At 38.7% G+C, this 19,350-nt stretch overlaps 1 protein-coding gene across 1 annotated transcript in view; it reads right to left on the bottom strand.

Annotated features, from left to right (window-relative positions):
- brinp1 (bone morphogenetic protein/retinoic acid inducible neural-specific 1) overlaps positions 1-18,180 on the bottom strand; it is a 111,136-nt gene extending 92,956 nt beyond the window's left edge. The window contains exon 1 of the mRNA XM_051412893.1: positions 17,769-18,180. The gene's annotated coding sequence lies outside the window, so the exon portion shown is untranslated. The remainder of the gene's footprint in view (positions 1-17,768) is intronic.
- Positions 18,181-19,350: the final 1,170 nt, after the last annotated feature.

Raw genomic sequence — 19,350 nt, 5'->3', positions numbered from 1 at the left:
CCTGCAGTCCCAAGGACAATGACAATTAAGTCACAAAACAGATGGAAATAGTTCATTTGGATGTATTTGCGTGAGTTTGTCACTGTCTAATTGCAGATGCAAATATGATTAACTAATAAATCTGAAAGATATATCACTGTATAATTATGGTAAAAAAAAATGGAGGTCATAGCATTTTACATTACAGTTTTTTTTTTAACAACTGTGGTAATAAATGTTGGCATGTCATGACTTTCAGTGATTTTTACTGAGTGCTTCAAATAAGAAGTGAATCATTGTATCTTAGAGGAGAGATGAAGTGAAAAGGGTACTGCTGTGGGGAGACGCTCTATCATACAGAAGCCCGCTCACATGCACGCACATAGTCATAAAGTACATAGATCCACATGCGCAAAAGGCATCCTGAGCAGACATTTTCAGGCCTGATATGACTAAAAGGATTGTGAATTTTTGCTGAGAAAAGCTCTTTCTTTTCTGCACCATATTTCGCCTCCTCTTCTTGGGAGGTTATCGTTTGCAAAAACGTGCCCTTGATATGGGTTATAGCAGTCAACTTGTACCCATTCCCCATGTTAAGATTGAAAATAGAGTGTTCTTGACCTCTTGCCTTTGAAATTCTTCCACTGCCGCTGTATTCCTCCCCTAAGCTGTCCTCTTTTTATGCCGTAGCTCAGAGGCTTTTGCCACAAGGCTAGCATTTTTATTTCCAATGCTCGAGCGTTTCTTTTCCCTCCTTCCTTTCCAAGACGGAGGTAAACTGAGTCAAAAGCCATGTAAAATGCATGTCCTTATACAGAGTTTCAACTCATCTATGGTTATATGCACCATATAAAACCCCATTGCATGATAGCCAATGACAATGCCTATAACTGCTTAATGACTCACAGAACAAATTTCCAAAGCATGTGCTGCCAGTCTCAGAAGAACAGGGGTGATTTTCTAAGGTCTTTAAATGTTTATGTTCCAAGACAGCAGATGCATCTTAACTATTTAAACCTTAATTAGGTAATACAGGTATCGGTAACAATAGGTAATCTTTTTTTTTCTGGGGTATAAAGAACTTACTGTGCATCAAAAGTGAATTAAATTCACCACTACATGTACAGTAGAATTAGAAAATAATATAGGAAAACATTGAAAAAGAGACATATTAATGAGGATATACATGCATGATGTGGTAAGGCAGCATCTGACACACCAAAAAAATAATTTTGTCTTATTTCAGATACCATGGAGTGGAAAAAATGGACAGGTCCCATTAAATATTGCTTTTGATACCTTTTTTAACATGGAACAGAGCAGCAATTGGAATTAATTGAAAATGCTGCTTTTAGTTTAAAATGTTCAAGTATTGCCTGGATATGAATGAATGCATATGAATTTGGTTAATATTATTATTATTGTTTTGCTTGTTTTATGAGTTTGGAATGTAATTGTTGCTGTGAAGATGTCCAGATGAGTCAATCCTTAATTTTTTTGGTTGATGTTACAATCTGCTTTAATTACTGTGTGCATTTATTTATTATTACACACTGTGTGTGGATTCTGGAGTGTTGCCTACTTTTCTGTTAATATAAAGCATCAGTTTGTGTGTGCCTGCATTTTTTTAGGGAGGCTCAGGGTAGTCATCTAGAGCAAAGACTGATTGCTTGGCTTTTTAAGAAAGCAATTGTGGAGAAAACTAATGTTATGCTGTTTAGAATAATTATGCACAAGGAAGGCTCCCACTGGGTGAACCATCTTTTCTTGTCTGGAAATAAGCTTTGTTAATCCACTTCCTCTTTTGTGACAAGGGTCTGGTTTTGTGGAATCATTGTTTTTACATGATGTGTGGGTGCACTGGGCATCTGGTACAACTTTTGATAAGGGTGGCAAGACTGTTCTTGTTCAAGTGCCAAAAGGCCACTAAAAGCACTGGGAAGCTATGAGCCTTAGAGGCAGCTGCATGGGTTAATAAAGAGTGTACTGATTAGTGATTAGCTCCCACGTGGGAAGCAGAGAAGGAGTGAATTCTGGATTTACTTGATTGGATGATGAACTAAGAGGAGGTTGCCTCTATCATAATGGAGGGAGGTGGGAATGAAAGGAATGCAGCCAAGAGGCGTGGTTTAGAGGGAGTAATGAATGAAAGAGTTGCCTAGAGGTGAAAGAATTAAAAATGAAGTAGTCTTCCTTATTAAACTTTCGCTAAGCTCAATTACAATGATAAAAGACTTGTCTGATGGACCATTCGAACAAAAGAACATTGGATCAGAGCATCAAAGCACAAGCACACTTTGTGGAATTTCTCTTGAGCTCAATAGTACGTTGGCATAATATAATATGAAGTTACTATCCATGTCTCTTTTTAATGTGATCTGTTTTCAGAACTATTGTTCCTTGAATGTAGCCAGACTGTTATCTAGCCAAAGGCTATAACCATAGCCCTTGTTTTCACTGTGACTTGAATATGCCATGTTGCCTGTTCTCTGCCCTACATTGGTGTCATGTTGGTGTGCTGAGTCTGCAAAAACACCAGAGAGGATACTGCTCAGGCTAGCTTCACCTGGACTGGCCTCTCCATCATTAAAACTAACAATGTCAGCAAGGCTGCACAGGGGTCTATGAGATGGTACACACATGTGTGTATGTGTATGTGCTTGTGATTTGTGAAAATGTGCGTATAATATGTAAATGTCTCCTGGTCCTTGTCCTCTAAGATACGACCTGTGTTTTGCAAAACATAGCACACAGTGCATATGTATTTTTGTGGTGAAGTGAGCATCAATAAAATATCAATGATCAGGATCAATGAAACACACATTGGTAATGTGTCATATTTTACATAAGACTAAAAAAACACGAAAGGTCACCAATGTCATGAATATGGTCATTACGTTATCAGTTACCAACCCGTTTAAAGGCAGTTCCTTGGTTAAGGGCATTATCAAGGGCTTTTATAATACCTATTCAGAATGGGAGGAAACAAGAGAATTTGGGGAAAAACATGCAAACACAGAGAACACTAAAACTCCAGGGCCAAGATTTGAAAACAGAATCTTGTTATTGTGAGGCAACAGTGCTAACCACCAGACAACTATGCAGCAAAATTCATTTTTACCTAAACTCTAACAAGCTTCGTATTAAACAATAATGTCACATCACAGTATCCAGTACCCACATCATTGTAGCGACATCCATAATTAATTTGTTGAGAATTAAATACAGCAGAATATGTTCACAGTAAATCACAGTATACAGTGGCTGATTAAATCATATATGAGATGCTTCTGAATTTTCAGTGTATTTTCTCTCAGTCAGCACACTGTCGGCCGTCTGATTCAAACACAAATCTGACTGAAACACAAATCTTTTCCCTGTCTGGCTCAGGCACGCTTGCAGGATTTTGTAGGGATTCCATGCTAAAACGGCATTTCGGTGTAACGAAAGGTCCCACTCTGGGCTGATTTGTGATACTTTATTCGTAGTTGAAAAACACACGATCTGTCTGTGTCTGTCATGTACTGTATGTGTAAAGAACATATGAGACTGGTCGAAATAATCTTGGCACTTGGTGATTTTATGTTCCTCCAAAATTAGGAGAGGATTGTTAATGCAGTGAGGTGCCAGGTTGGCACAGCACTTCCAGCACTATACTTGGTTGAGAAAACAAATTATTCATGTTAAGAGACTCAATCAATGTGTATTTCCAATGCCTCTGCCGTTCTGAAAGAAGGCAACAAGTGTGTCACCCACTGAAGTGTTTCAGAATTAATTAAATTGGGAATATTTTGATGTATTATTTCCTGCATATGGATTGACTTAGTAGGGGTATCCAGTTTTACCCAATTAAGATAGAAAGAATAAACAGTATCTGGCTTTTTGGGTTCAGATGTTGCCTCTTCATTAAAATACTGCAGTAAAATCAATGAGAATATAAGGGGCTTTTTTTAACTGAGGTGTTCAGTCTGTTTTGGCTGCCAGATACAGTCTTAAACTCAAATCAAAATAAGTATTAAAACACAACATTTGGCCCCGCTTGCATCTCCATCAGCTGATTTATGTTATCTGATACACAATCATCCTAAAGCGTAATATAATTACCCCCGACATTTTCTTGATTGTGTTTGACTCAGTGCAAAGCAAGCCCAGAGGGAACAGCATAAAGACCTGTTCTGCTTTACAACTGAATTTCACATTATTACAGTTGTTTTAGTTCATCTCAAAAATCAAATTAGTTCATGTGTCCTTTAGCAAGTCTTTCTTTTTATATACTAGAACAAAAGCCTACAGAAGATTCCCTGGATGTTCCCATTAACCCCACTCCCTTACAGATCTCTTGAGTTTTGAAAACCAGTTTCATAATTGTCCTCACTACCTCAACCTCCATCTCTCGTCAACCCCTTTCTCCTTCTACCCTCCCTCATGTATCCCCATACTCACCATCTCTGTCACCCCAACTCACCTAAAAGAGAATCAGGAGAGAAGCCCCCTCCAATTTCTCTCCACCTCTAATAGGCACTTCCTTGTGTTACATGATCACCGGGTGTCAAGATTAAAGAATGGCTACTGCTTCCCAGGGCAGACATAGATAGGAGACAGAGAAAATAGCACTCCATAATTACTGATAAATCGAGCACACTGCCTCCTCTCCTTCTACATCCTCCCCATCCACCTGGCCCTGATGTCAATGTGAGGGGCTGAGCAAGTTAAGCCTAGAAAAAAGTTGACCACGCCAGCCACTTTTTTTGCACTGCTGATATTGCAGTTAAGTTCGGGCAATTCAGGGCCAATTGACTGACTTGGAGCTTTTATTCACCCTCCAATCGTCTCCTCTTTGAAGTGGGACTCACAGTACTAGACTCACATAAGGCAGCCAGAACACAATGGCAGCAGCTTACACTGCACGAAACCATACTACACTCTCTACAAAAACACTGGTAAGCTGCTATTATAAACATACAGTACAAGTCTTGCATCCACTCTGACAGGGTCATAGCCTACAGAGGATGATGGATGCCCAACAGAGCAAGCATCCCTTTCTACTGAACACTACACATGTGCAGTGTAAGGGATGGCGGCTGGCACCAGTAGTGAAGAATGGCCAGCTGGTTGGGTCTCCTCCCTCCACCAGGCAATCACAATAGGTTGCCAGGTGGCAACCCACTGCCATTGTTTATTAGTAATCCCAACAGCCTTCATGGTACCAAAGTAGAGGCAAATGGAGTCCAACAGTGCATGAAAGCCTCTGCTGCAGTGAGACTTTTTTTTTTTTCTCCATCCTGTCATATAGAAGAATTTTAATATTTAGTTGAATTGGCAAGCAACCAGGTGGTGATGAGGCATTACCATCACAAACAGTCTTCCTATTAAATAAAGAGGTTAATACAGTATGAAATATATTTATGTGCCAGGAAGATTCATCTTGGATGGTAATGATCAGTGTTTCTTAGACTTTTTCACTGTACGCAGTGTACCAACTCACAAAATATTAGTCTCCCCAACTTCTACTATTATGACTGATGTTAAAATACAGTAGCTAGAGGCTGGTTTATTCCAAATAATAAGACTATTTGTATAACTTTGGTGGATCCTGAATGGAACTGGTTCAAGAACCAGACTTAATTTGGTGGAAAAGGGGCACTCTTGGTTCACACTTATTTTCCCAATGATTCCTATTTGGAGCCACAATTGCAGCATTTTTGAACCATTCATTTTACCATCGCTTACTATCTTGCCATAGCATTTTAGTTCGTAACTTATCATGAATGTATGCACATCATAGGTCTCCCTAGTTCTCCATCTGGTGGAAACAGCCATTAGTGTGCACAACACCAGACCCATATAAATTACAGAACAAATGTAAAAATGCATGTTTTGGTTCAGAGGTCTAAAATCAGGCTTGTGGTTTCTGTGTTGTTATGCATGTACACAATGTTTAACTTATTTACAGAGTTTATGCAGATTTCAACAAGTTAGACCTTTTCAGGACCACCATGAATGCAATTTATGCCCATACCAAAAAAACAAAAAAGTAGAATGAAAATTTGAATACTGGTTGTATCAGTTTCATTTTGTAGTTATCATGTCATTATTATTGGATTTTAGATTTTCTAGGGCCCCACAGAAACCCTGCAATTAAGAATGCATGCAGGATACAGTTGTTAAAAAATAAATTATTGTGGAGCATTTTTTTCACTGTAAATTGATGGCATTTTATTCTTGAAATTAAAAAATTGATCCAATAGTGTAACTGTGCTAAAAAGTGCTTGCACTGACCATTTAACCTAGAAAACATATTTCCACTGGCTTCTGACTTTCCTGGTCAGAAGAAATAAGAAGATCATTAAGCAAGGTGATTAAGAAAAAATCACCTTGCTTAATTTGAAAAAATTCAATCTGTTAATAAGTCCCAAATCTGTCCCATAAAGTTGTCCTACTAAGTTTGTAATTAATTTGATTCAGCATTTTGTCTATTTTTACTTTTCTGGCCACAGTTCCCTTTCTACTGGATTTAAATATGCAACGCTTGATCCTCTTTTCTGAAACCCTGCTGACAGTTGACCTAACCCTCTTTCCTGCAAACTATGAGCACTTTTGTAGACTGACCTTTTCCATCCAGAATAAAAAAAAACACTTTTAATAACACAGCTGGTATTCTTTATGGGTGAAAATAATATCTTTGCTGTTAAGTGCCCTAAAATTGGATTTTTAAAGGCAATGGTTCTCCGAAGTGTCCCAAGACTGAGCAAGGATCTTATTTTTATTGTGGAATGAAAGTGATGGTTACATTTATGTATTTTACAGAATGCTCATCAATATTATAGTACATAGCTTACCAGTAGATTTCTAGTTGGTCTAGATAGATATACAGTTCCATCTGCTTCAGTGTCTTTCAGTCAACATCTGCTTGCTTGTTTCATCTTCAGTGGGCATTACATGTGGGATTTGGCAGGATTCAGTTTTAGTCCTTCCTTTTTTGAAATGTTTAATCCCAGTTCACTCTCTTTCAACTGAGAAATACTTTCAAAAAGTGGGGAGTTTTTAACCTTAAGTCATCTGGAAACACATTAGCAGACTACAGCCCACATCAACACATCTTCTTGTTTATACTGTATTTTTACCTGTTAGTTTCATAATAATTCTATCTAATTCTATCGACTCTGTTCAAAGTGCATACAGCTTTAATAACTTCCAGGTATGTATGAGCAGGTGGAGGCCCTCCAACTTGGTCCCTTTTTTTTTTTTTTTTTTTTTACATATGAATTAAAAATTTACTTGGATTGTTACCATCATTGATACCATGTTTCATGTTATGCATGCCTACAGTAAGTGTTAGTTGAACTATAATCAACACAGAATTTCAAACATCTACTAAAACATGAAGCCTATTTTGAGGCTAAGCAATGACAGCAACATGTGCAGGCCTAGAAGTGATATAATATTTTATTTATTATCTTTTAATCATATTCTTCATCCTGAGGCAAATCTATTTTATATTCAATAATGTCCAGAAAAGTATTACAGCCTTCAGGTGTGAATTTCCCTTTAAAACTTGAGTAGTGATGAAAATTCAAGTACAGCAGTGAATCCATAACAGTTGAAAAGACAGGTTATTATGAAACTAATATTTTTTCTCATAATTCATTCATTGAGTAAATTAAAAATCATGATTACATTAATGATAAGTAGAAATTAAGCTGGCCAAATACAAGAACACCAGCTGAAGATGTGATACAAGGTTAAAATAGTTGCCATAGCAACAGCCCTGAAGGCAATGTAAGATCACAAATATGCACAGATCTCTAGTCAATCAATGTTCCTCAGGCTACATGTGACAGGATGTGGTGCTTAGGCAGTAATACTCACACACTACGAATGCAAATCTACTAATGGTTCACCCATTGGGACATGTAGGATTGACATTAGTGAACATGAAGGATCTATGTTTAGAATTCTAATTAATATACATGTCTGCTATCGTGGCAGATTTTCAGCCTCAGCCACTCAAAAGATGCTCAAAGCGCAAGATACACACACACACACACACACACACACACACAGGCAAGGTCAGGTACATAAAATCTATAGGTTGGTACTTCTGTGAAAGTGCTGTGTCAGGTCATTCATGTGCTACTTCTGGAGTCAGTAGCACAATGCCTTTTACAGCACTAAAGTTGTTGCTGAAAAAGAATGCTGTGCTAATCAACTGTAACACCTACAAATGATGTCCATTTATGTCCATATTATGTCAATGTCCATTGGTTTTCCTAAAACATATTACTGTAAATATACAAAACGTTTACTGTCAAGATTTATCCTACAATACCCATGCAACAGAAGATTGGTTTATGTATGGTTAACATGTAATTAACATGTAATGTATTGTCAACTTAAACCATTTAAGTTAAAAAGACAGTGATTTTAAAGTTTGTTGACACTGACTGGTATGAACTGGGGTGAATTTCAATTCCTTGAGTTTTGTAAAATATGCACATCTTAAAATGCAAGTGCTGTTTATAAAAAATAGATATTATAAAAATGAGATTTTATTGTCAAAGAGTTGAAAATCTATCCAAACTCCCCAATAATTTATTTGAAATATTCCAATACTGCTTTCGATCGCTGAGACCAAGGACGGAATTTTGATTTCAGAGGTGGGGGGGACACCTCCGTGCACACATACACACACACACGCACGCACGCACATACGCACATGGACACCTTTTCAAACATTAATGTAAATGAAACCTCTGATATTACAATCCTTCTAGCTTAAGTGACCCAGGCAGAACAAACGCCCAATTTACAGTGGCAGATTAATAAGGACTCCTGGGAAACTAGCAGACCTGTGTGCAAGCAAGATGGAGTGACAGCGGGGACGGCCAATCACACAAGAACGGCAGAGCCAATCGAGGAGCTTGTGGGCGGTCTAAACTGAGGAAAACAGGCTTCAGCTTGAGCGGTCGTTTTCCGCTTGGTCCTAGTGCTTGACGAGTCTCTGTTTACTATAGCGTAACATTGTTTTTGGACGGTAAAAACTGCAGGGGACTAAAACGGCCTTTTGAAAAAGTCCCCTGTGTCCCCCCCCCAAATTACGTCCGTGGCTGAGAATGCTCTTCTCAAAGTCGGTAATGACCTTCTATAACATGTTCATTCACAGACTAAAAAGGTGCGCAGGAATCACTAATGCGGCCTTAAACCGATTGAGGACCTACCTAATAGATGTTTCTCTGTGACTATGGCTAACTCAGTTTCATCCCCCTCGAACTTGCTCTATGGTGTCCCCCAGGGTTCAATTCTGGATCCTATTTTATTCTCCATATATACTCTCTCTTGTTTCCCTTGGTGACATCATCCATCAATATAATGTCCAGTTTCATTATTATGCTAATGACACACAGTTCTACATCCCAATCGGACCTGGTGACCGGTCTAACATAGCAACCCTCCACAGCTGCTTTACGGAAATAAAATTCATGTCTGACAACTTTCTACAATTAAAACTTACAAAATCTAACAAAATCTGTAATTCCACCCCCCACAAAAAAAAAAATTGAATCATGGCAAACTTAGGTGAACTAGCAACTGAGACACATAAGTCCTCAGACAGAATTCTTGGTTTGGTTTTTGATCAGGACTTGTTTTCTGAATTCCATGTAAAAAATGTTCAGTCAGGTCTTTTTCATTTTAGAAATATAGCCAAGGTTAAGTCTTTTATTTCAGCCACAGATCTGGAGAAACTCATCCATGCTTTTATTTCCTCCGGCCTTGACTACTGTAACTCCCTATATACCTGTCTCAGTCAGAAATCAATCCACCGCCTACACTTAGTCCAAAATGCTGCAGCTCAGTATTTAACTCAATCCAAAAAATGTGACCATATCACCCGTGTTTTAGCAGCCTTGTGCTGGCTGTTTGTTTGTTTAAGGATTTACTTATTAAAAACTTATGTTAATTACTTTTAAGGCCAGGCATAGAATGGCCCCTCCCTATAGTTCTGACCTTTTATTCCCCTATAACCAGGACTGAGATCCTCTGGTAGGGCATTGCTAGCCATTCCAACGCCTGGGCTGAACACCAAAGGAGACAGAGCCTTTGCTGTCAGGGCCCTTACACTTTGGAGCAATCTGTCAGAAGAGATCAGGCTTGCAGAGACAGTTCACTACAGCTGCTATAGGTCTTCATTTTAACATAAATACATGCCAATTTTGTGGCACAAGGGATGCTGACATTCTTCTTGGGGGACAGTCTCCTTATTCAGACATAAGGTAAAACTGCCATCACATGTATGCAGGTGCATGTCTGAAAGAGGATTTATATGGTCATCTCAATCATAGTATTTGCAATTGTTTGTGGTAAAGGTAATATGCTGTGACTGTAACTCAAAATCAAAATGTCTAGGTACATATTCATTTCACAATTAGATTACAAGTCAGGCCACAAATTGGCACTAATAGATAAAACAAAATCAGTATACACAAAAGCAATTTATTTAGCAATAAGATTTTATAGGAGAGCTAAACTTGTTGAGTTAATGTATCTATTCCTATAGCAGTTGAGGAAGATGAAAACGCTTTTACAGCACCTAAAAATGTTATCCCACTCCAATCTGAATATTCAAATCTAATCAGTCATTTGCTGCACTGTATGCTGCTGCTGACCTAAGCTGCAATATAGGTCACTGATGCTGAGAGCCACTGGCATGAGCCAACAGTGCATTGACTCACCAGCATCACATTGGTCATGGGCCAGTCTATGAATCTGCCCCCTCTCCCAAATGACTGCTCCACTGTTTAATTTTTCAAAATTGAGACATACTGTAGGTACTGAAAATAGAAGCTTCTCATCTCCATCCAGGCGTCATATTAAGGAATAATTGGGGGGGTACCTAAAATGTTCCAGTAGGGAGTGCTTCTCGCTTGCTAGTCAGTACTAGGAAGATTGGAAAAGATTAAAACCTTCTCTGTGAGAGGCCTAATTAAAATTTTTCAGAAAGATTATCATGCCATGATTGTTCACAAAATGGGGCTTTTTATACAAGCAGCCACTTAGCTGACTCATAGAAATAAGTAATGCTTTAGATTTGTTTATAAACTTTAACAGTAAGTGTGGAAGTCCAGGATGCAACACATTTTTGAATACACTTTTAATGAAAAGCACATTGCAAATTAAGTTATCTATACTATACTATACTATACTTTTTTGTTCTAATAACTTAAGTACTTGGTTTTCTTTTTAGTTTGTTTGTTTGGCCTAGGGGTGGCTCTAGAGGGTTGGAAGGGGGTGGCAGTGGCAAAATGCCACCCAGTTTGGTGTAAAATTTAACACCTTAATTTAGATGAATTTAAAAACTAACATGTAAATTAGCACATGCAATTTAATGATCTGTTCATAGGTTCACTGAAAAAAGAGATATTTGGAAATTAAAATTATCATTGATTTTTCATTTCCTATCCGGATCTATCCAGTGCTTTTCTAATGTGGCAAAATATTGTAATGTTTTTGAGTGAAAATATCTTCATTTGGGGACTTTTCCAAGCAGATATGAAATGTGTTATTGTTTGTAAATAAATTCCATTCCAATTTAGTTTTTTGTCTCCATGCCACCCCATTAATTTTTCTCTAGATCCTCCCCAGTACAAATTATCAGTCACTTGTCACAATGCCCTGCCACTACCAAATTTAAAGATAGAGAGATAACATATGCCACTCATGCCTCTGGAAACATAGTCACAGAGTTACTATCCTGAAAATATTTGACGGATCTGCAAAAGCTGTTGTTTTTTATGTGTGGCCTGGAGATCACTGCAGGTGCAGTGGTAACTGTACTGTAGAACTCTGGCAGAATACCACAAAACCACTGAGCAATTCTGACCAATGGCTTAAACTAGGAAAATAAAGTTAAATAGCTATCTATACAGCATGCTTAGCTATAACAATGATGTTCACATGCAACTAATTAACAATGTTCATTGGCCAATGCAGGAAGTAGTGTGACATTTACACAGTGAAAGAGGGTAGAGGTCAGTGTGTGAGATGGTTGTACAAAAGAAGTGGGTTAACATATGTTGACATATGTCAAATCTAACCATGACCAACGACAATATTTTCTTACTCCAAACCAAGACATTTTACTGGCCTGGAGTTGTGTTTAAGTCTCCACCAACTCCTGTAGGACATATCCGGCTCTTTAACTGCTAAGTGCTCTTTAACTCTGTCTGCTGTTAAGTGCTGGGCAGGTAGCATACAGGTTTCATTTTAAAAAAATTGTCTGTAAACATCTGCTTACTGCATCTGTGATTATGTGTTTGCAAGCAGCAAGAAAATGAACAAATTTTTAGGCCCTAAAACCAAAACGATGAGCCTGGTAGAGCTGAGGGGAACGGCAAGCAAACTCTTTTCACATTATACGGAGTCATATGATCCATTGTTAATCTTGAAATATTGATTAAAGTAGCTCCAGTAATATCAAAATCATGCTTTACTATCACCACAAGTGGATATTGTTGAATATAGACAATCAACAGACAGTAAGCATGTAAAGAACATAATCCACACAGCATTACATTTCCCCTAAAATGGCTTTCTACTATGGCTACCAACAAAATTACCAAACCTAATGTAGGAAAGAAAATCAACAACAAAATTGCCAAATCCTGGTCACAGCTGCATTTCATCTCCATTCAAACTGGGGCCTTGAGATATTTCACTACTGAGAACATTGTACTCTGTTTAAAATACCACAGACACAACTTCTAGACTGGAGCAGATCAAATTATATTTCTGGAGGGAACATGGAGGCAACAGTGAAGCAAATTAAGTTAAAGGTTCTATGTGTAATCGCCAGCCAGTGCAGACCTCTATTGTTCAGTGATGTGAAAGAGCACGCATCAAAATATCTCTCTCCCTCTCCTACTCACATGGGGCAGAAAATTCAAATAGATGTATAACGAGAGCTATCACCAAGCCAGCAAAGACCAAGGCAGTGTCAAGCAAGATAAATTACTGCAGTTATTACGGTGTTGTCAGAGTTATCATATTTTTAAGGAGTAATAACTGAGCTCCCTGGCAGTGTTTAATGACTCAGGGGTCATGTTTGTAGAGGCTCAATTTAGCTTCACTTTTCTATCTAGAGTCTCCTACCTGGCAACCACCAAATGTTAGGTCAAGATGCACAGTTTGCAGAGGACTATGCATGTTGTTTGCATGTACCAAATGTCCAAGGTCTGCTTTTGTATATTTGAAAGCATAAATCTTCAGAACAAGTAAGTAAGAAGTAACATTTTTTTTACTTGGCATCACTCACAAACCTTCAACAACCACTGCTGATACATACTAGTTAAATTATATTAAATAATTTTTCATGGCCAATATTGAACTGAAAACAATAGAAAATGTTGCAAACACTACAAATCTAGTACAAAAGCTCTATAACTGCAGCTCCTGCTAATAAACGTAACATTTAATATTTTTTACATAACATCATATTCAGGTTCATCACCAGTCAGAAGGTAAGCTACGACAGGCTTTGCTTTCAGGGACTGAAAATATATGTTTGTCTGATTGTCTGTTTGTTAACTTTTGATGTGCAATTTATTTCTTGATTGTATCATGTTCACTCAAACATTCCGATTGTGGTCTCCTACTGTGAACAGAGAGAAAGAAGGAGGTACAGAGAGACCGGACAGAAGCCAACTGCATTCAAATGAAGAACTGTGTATTGAAATTGTTTTTTTAACAATACAATTGTCACTGTTGTGAGGATTTTTCCAGCCTGCTTTCAGCTCCCCTGAGGCTGCACACCAATTTTGTGACTCCAATAAAAATAACAAAGATGGCAAAGAGCAGATCCAACTATGAATTTCAAATTGGTCCTTCATAAAACTATGGTTGCCTTCTCAGACAATAAGTCGATGTTTTTTTCTATAGTGTAATGCACATATGGGTAAGAGGGTGCCACTCTACATAAATGATCAGATGAAAGTTTTGGTAACACTTTATAATGAGTACACACTATTAAACATTAGTTAAGCATTAATAAATACTGAATTCATCATTTATAACGCATTTGTCTGACATGAATACACATTAATATGTAGTTTATAAACACAGTTAAAAATGTTTTATTCATCATTGATAAGCACATTAGTTATGGATTAGTTAATACTGAATTCATCATTTATAAAGCATGTTCCTGTCGTAAATACTCATTACTATGTGGTTTAGAATCACAGTTATAAATGTTTTACTCTTCATTAATAAGCTCATCTATAACGTGCTAATGATTGCATTTTCATATTTTATATATGATGGATTCAGCATTTCTAAATCAAGTATTACATCACTTACTAACCAGTTATTTAGGAATTGTCAGTGGTTTGTAATATTATTTAGAAAGTGTATGTAAATGATGAACAAACTATTTAGATGTACATTTCTGCATGCACTTGCACATCCACTATTCAGACATGTATTAATGATTAGTGACTGTGTTAGCAGATGTTCCATAAGAAACTCACAAATTCATTTCCAATGGATGTCCTATAAACAGTTATTAATGCAGGAATTCATGAATTGAGGCAGTTACGAAGCACTTACTTCTCGTTAATTAAGTATTTTGTGTGAGCTCATCTAGAGTGAGCACTATCTATGGCTTATAAAGCATTTACAAATGAGATATAAAGGCTGACAATGCCTCGAGACTCACAAAGTTTTCAATTATCTTAACAGACGAAGAAGAGACACAACACAAAGGGATATAGAACATATTGTATTGATATTTATTGCAACTTACCAACATATTGTATGAAGACGAACAAGGGTGGTATATGAAGACATGCTATTGTTGTGATCTTATCTGTTTGGGACGTGTACGTTGAGCTTGCAATCCCACTCTCAGCACGTCGTCAAAGTGATGACGGTGGGAGGCGGCAACATTTTACGTTCATATTTACGTTAACGCAGCCAAGAGAAGCACCGAGAAGTCTGGCCTAAATCGACGAGGCGGACGCGGGCCAATAAGAATGGCACTGTGGGGATGGATACATTGGAGTCGGCAGCCGTCAGCGGCACTAGTGGTGAGTATGTGTCTTTGTTTGCTAGCACACATTATGGATGAAAGCTAACGTTTGTCTTGTGCTTGTCGCCCGACTGTCCTACATATTAATGTGTATTCATGTCAGAAAAATGCGTTATAAATGATGAATTCAGTATTTATTAATTCTTAACTTATGCTTAATAGTGTGTACTCATTATAAAGTGTTACCAAAGTTTTTTTTAAAGGGCCAGTGTAAAAAACTGTAATTATTAATCAAGGCTTAACATGGTGTAAATGATATGGTGTGCAAGAATGCAATTAACCACTTTTGATCAGCTACCAACCCTAATTATGAGCCTACATGGTGAGAATTATTTTATAACCTCATACTGTACAAGCCTGCTTAGACATACAGTCTTACGGGACTGATAGCAGCAGTGTATGGGTCAGACAGCCACTAGTGGAGGTCAAATGATTCAGCTGCCTCTCCAAAATATTGTACACTTACCAGCATTTCTGTGAGATTTTGTCACATGTCATTATGTGACCCCGTTGTCTGTTTTTGATAAAAACAGATTTTTTTTTCAAACCTCTTGGGAGGCAGCCTTCTGGCCACTACAGCTGCAGCCAGCACCCACATAAAAACAATGCCATGCCAATGCAAGATTACAAAGAGAGACAATGAGGCAGAGAGAGAGAGCTGGTGGGTTCTGCCAGTACAAGACGGTTCTCTGTCCACCACCAAAGACAGTTTGCAAATAATATCCTTATCTATACATAGAGCTGCTCTGTGTGCAAAAGGTGCATGCATGCATTCTACCATTGATTCCTCCTAATTATGTTTATGGGTGTTCATTTCCTTGCCTTTGAAGACTAAAAGCCACATGCTTTGCAGACAATTGTTCAGTAAGTTGCACTGCCAAGGTCTGTAAAAGGACCTCCGCTGCTGAATGTTCTCTTTTCAGTCCTTGAAAGCATCATCAACATTGGGTCATCTAAAGCTATGACACAAATATAGCTTTAAGCTACTGCTGGCATTTTCATTTTGGCAATGTGATGTGGAATGCTTCCCCTCTGAAAATGATTACATGTTGCCAGCGTTTTGCCATTGAAAAGGCCACCAGATTGAATGAGGCATACTGAATAAGGCAGCTTTTATTCTGCAATTTCCGCTGCCAGGGCAATTTTCTGCACTGCATTTGGAGTAGAAGACAGAACAATATCGCAGGATGTATTGACTTGCTGTCAATATAACATTAATTTCAAACATTAAGGCTTAACTTAAAGTTAACATTCAGTATGCAGGATTATTCAGAGCCGGGTAGCACAGACAATTTTTCAACTTGCTCTTTAAAGGCAGTGTTTCTGCTAGATATTTTGCATTGTTCCTTGTGGCCTATTCATATTTTTGACAAAAGCATGACAGCATTGTGCTCTAAACCTGGCATCCATTAATGCATAAAATGTATTTATTTATATATTTGTGAATACTTCCTGAAGTAACTGATTATGCCCACTTTCCTAAAGGACACAATGACAAACAAAACAAGAATTGCAGTGGCAGTCATGGAAGTGCAGATAAATGCTTCCGGACCAATTTCAAACAGAAGCCACTTCTCTAATTTCATAGAGTTGGTATCAGTATCATACACAGTTATCTTGCCTTTAGCCACATTATGACACCTAGTGTAAAAGAGCATGAGCTCCCCTCGCAGTTAGTCGGTGGAACAGCAATCAAAGCAACTTGAGGGAGCACGGAACGGCAACTTTGCCTCACTGGTGACACACGCACACACGCACACACATACATACAACAAAACAAGCATGTGCGTGCATGCGTGCTTCCGTGCACGCGCACTCTCACGAGCCACGTACAACACAGACCAGCACGTACACATAAACACAGATCCAGCGGACTATCTGCTTACAGAGAATTCTTTACAGGCAGTAATTCATCCATAACATTGGACCTACAAAAAGATAATAACAGGAAGCACGACCGCAACTCAATTCCACATCCAATATCCAAGCTGGGACGACACTCACTTTTAGTTAATGGAATAATGCCTTCTCCGGAATGAATTGATCAACGTGGATGTAAAAGAAAGCCACGACTGGACTGCAAACGGAATTAGCTTGAATACAAATATTGATGTCGACTGCACAATGATTTGTAGGCCTGCAAATACACCTTCACTCTGAATGTTGCCTCTGTAATGCCTTTCATTGAAGCCGCTGCAGGTCTGCGTAATATGCGAACCCCCCAAATCCTGAGATCATTGTTTCTCCCCAATGTTTTATGTTGCCTTTATATCCGCACTTCTGCAGCATCACCTCGGGAAGATGCTGTCTCACAACATGAAGAGAGAATGCAGTCGAGTGCTCATGATCGAGAGAATAACTATTGTGTGGAGATGATGGGTTTATAAAATTATAGGAATAAAAAAAATGTTTTTAACAGCCCCAGAATGCTCCGTCGACATTCAGCCCGGGCGGAGCTTGAAAGGGACTTGTACACCGATTATTTAAAAGGTAGCTTCACAGTGGGAAGAACTAATTGCCTCCATCCTGAAAAGGACACCACCGGCCACACCATGTAACATGCTGACCACGCAACATCGCCATAATTGTGCCACAATATAGCCCTGCCTACCCGAAAACTACCTCGTGGTCAGTGATGGACAGAAAAAATATACATAAGATACCCTCATATTATGTTAGAGGTCCAAGTCGGGATAGCCGTACTTACCTAAAACTGACTCTCCCCTCTTAGCTGTATTTGTGGTCCAAGATTTGTTAGTTCTCTGGCCAACAACTTCTGCTGGAGCATATGTATCCAGTGCTCATGCTGGTGGCTCAGTCGGTGATGTTGGATTGCGGATGATTTGGCAATCCTTTTCATGCTCAAGGGAAAAAAATCCTTCGTTTCGGCGTGGTCTCGGGCATTGGCGCGCAGAGGAATAAAGTAATGAAGTCCGTCAGGAGGGAAAGGAGAAAAGAGAGCTCTGGATGTGAGGTTTATGCCGACGTGTTTGAAACTGTTCTGTGCTCTTTTTTTTTCTCACCGTAGGAGCCGTTTGCGGGTGGAGAGGTGTGGGATGGATATCTAGGAAGGGAGGCTGGGATGCACAGACTGAGGGCGAGAAAGGGGAGGTACAAAGAATACAGTCTCATATTGTAGAGGACGGTCATGGCAGACAGTAAGGGGTGGGTCTGGACTGTATGAGGCGGAAGGCGAGGAAACTGAGGGTGGATGAGGATAAGAAGCCGTGTCGTGACTTTTTTCTCTGCTGATAGGTACATATTTCCACCAAGGCTACGGGTTGACCGTCATAGATAGCTTGACCGTTACGAATTTAGGAAGAAAAATTGGGGGAGATCTAATCAAAGGCGCAGATTGGCTTTATGGACTATTGGGTAGATGATATTTTTTGAGAAAACTGAAACCGCAACAAAGTGAGAAGGCAGAGTTGCACAGAAGGTGCCACACTATGCCACGTGTAGGCTGTGTGCTTTGCATAAAATACAACGTGACTGTATGACTGTGTTAATGTAAACTTAGAATGACTTGCCTTCAAACTCTTGTTTCAAAAAAATCCTCCATACGGCTGCGTGGAATCTGTGTAACTACGTCAAAGTGAAACACTGGTGTTTGCTGTCCATGGTGCTTAAACACTATAATAACATTATGGTGGTTGCTGTCCATGGTGCTGAAGCACAACTCAGAAGTATATTTTTTGTAGTTGCTGTCCATGGTTCTGAAACACAAAGCAAGAGTATAATACTGGCCGTTGCAGCCCATGGCTCTGAACTACAACTCAAGAGGCTTAAAGGATTCATGTAGATGCAGATGTCAATTAAATATGTTGGGTCAGTGTGACAGATGTACTGTCAGCTGCTGTGTTCACTATGGGCATAATACAGATCATAAATCCAGTTGTTGAGTGGCTGGCAGGGCCATAGTTTTTGTATTGTATCTTAGAATTAAGTTTTAACAACCTCATTGGAAGGTTACATGTACGTTTACTTTACAAGTACTGAGGATTTGGAAACTTAGTGAGACATGGTACAAGCACAATTTGGGGAAATCATCTAAAAACACCTCGCCATAGAAACATTGCCTTAGACCAACAGCTCAGCCTACTGTGTTGTATTCTATGTCTCATGTGTTAGACATTATTTCACAATTATATCAACCTGCATCTCCCTTGTAAAGGATACCTCCAGCATTGTGCGCAGGCTGCTTCTGTGTCTTTCATCTTATACAAGATGTACATGCATGCTTAACTAATAATAGTTGATCGTTATAATGGCACACAGTTGCAAATGCA

The sequence above is a fragment of the Dicentrarchus labrax genome, unplaced genomic scaffold, assembly GCF_905237075.1.
Source record: "Dicentrarchus labrax unplaced genomic scaffold, dlabrax2021, whole genome shotgun sequence".
NCBI lineage: Eukaryota > Metazoa > Chordata > Actinopteri > Moronidae > Dicentrarchus > Dicentrarchus labrax.
This window is presented reverse-complemented; position numbering and strand designations above follow the sequence as displayed.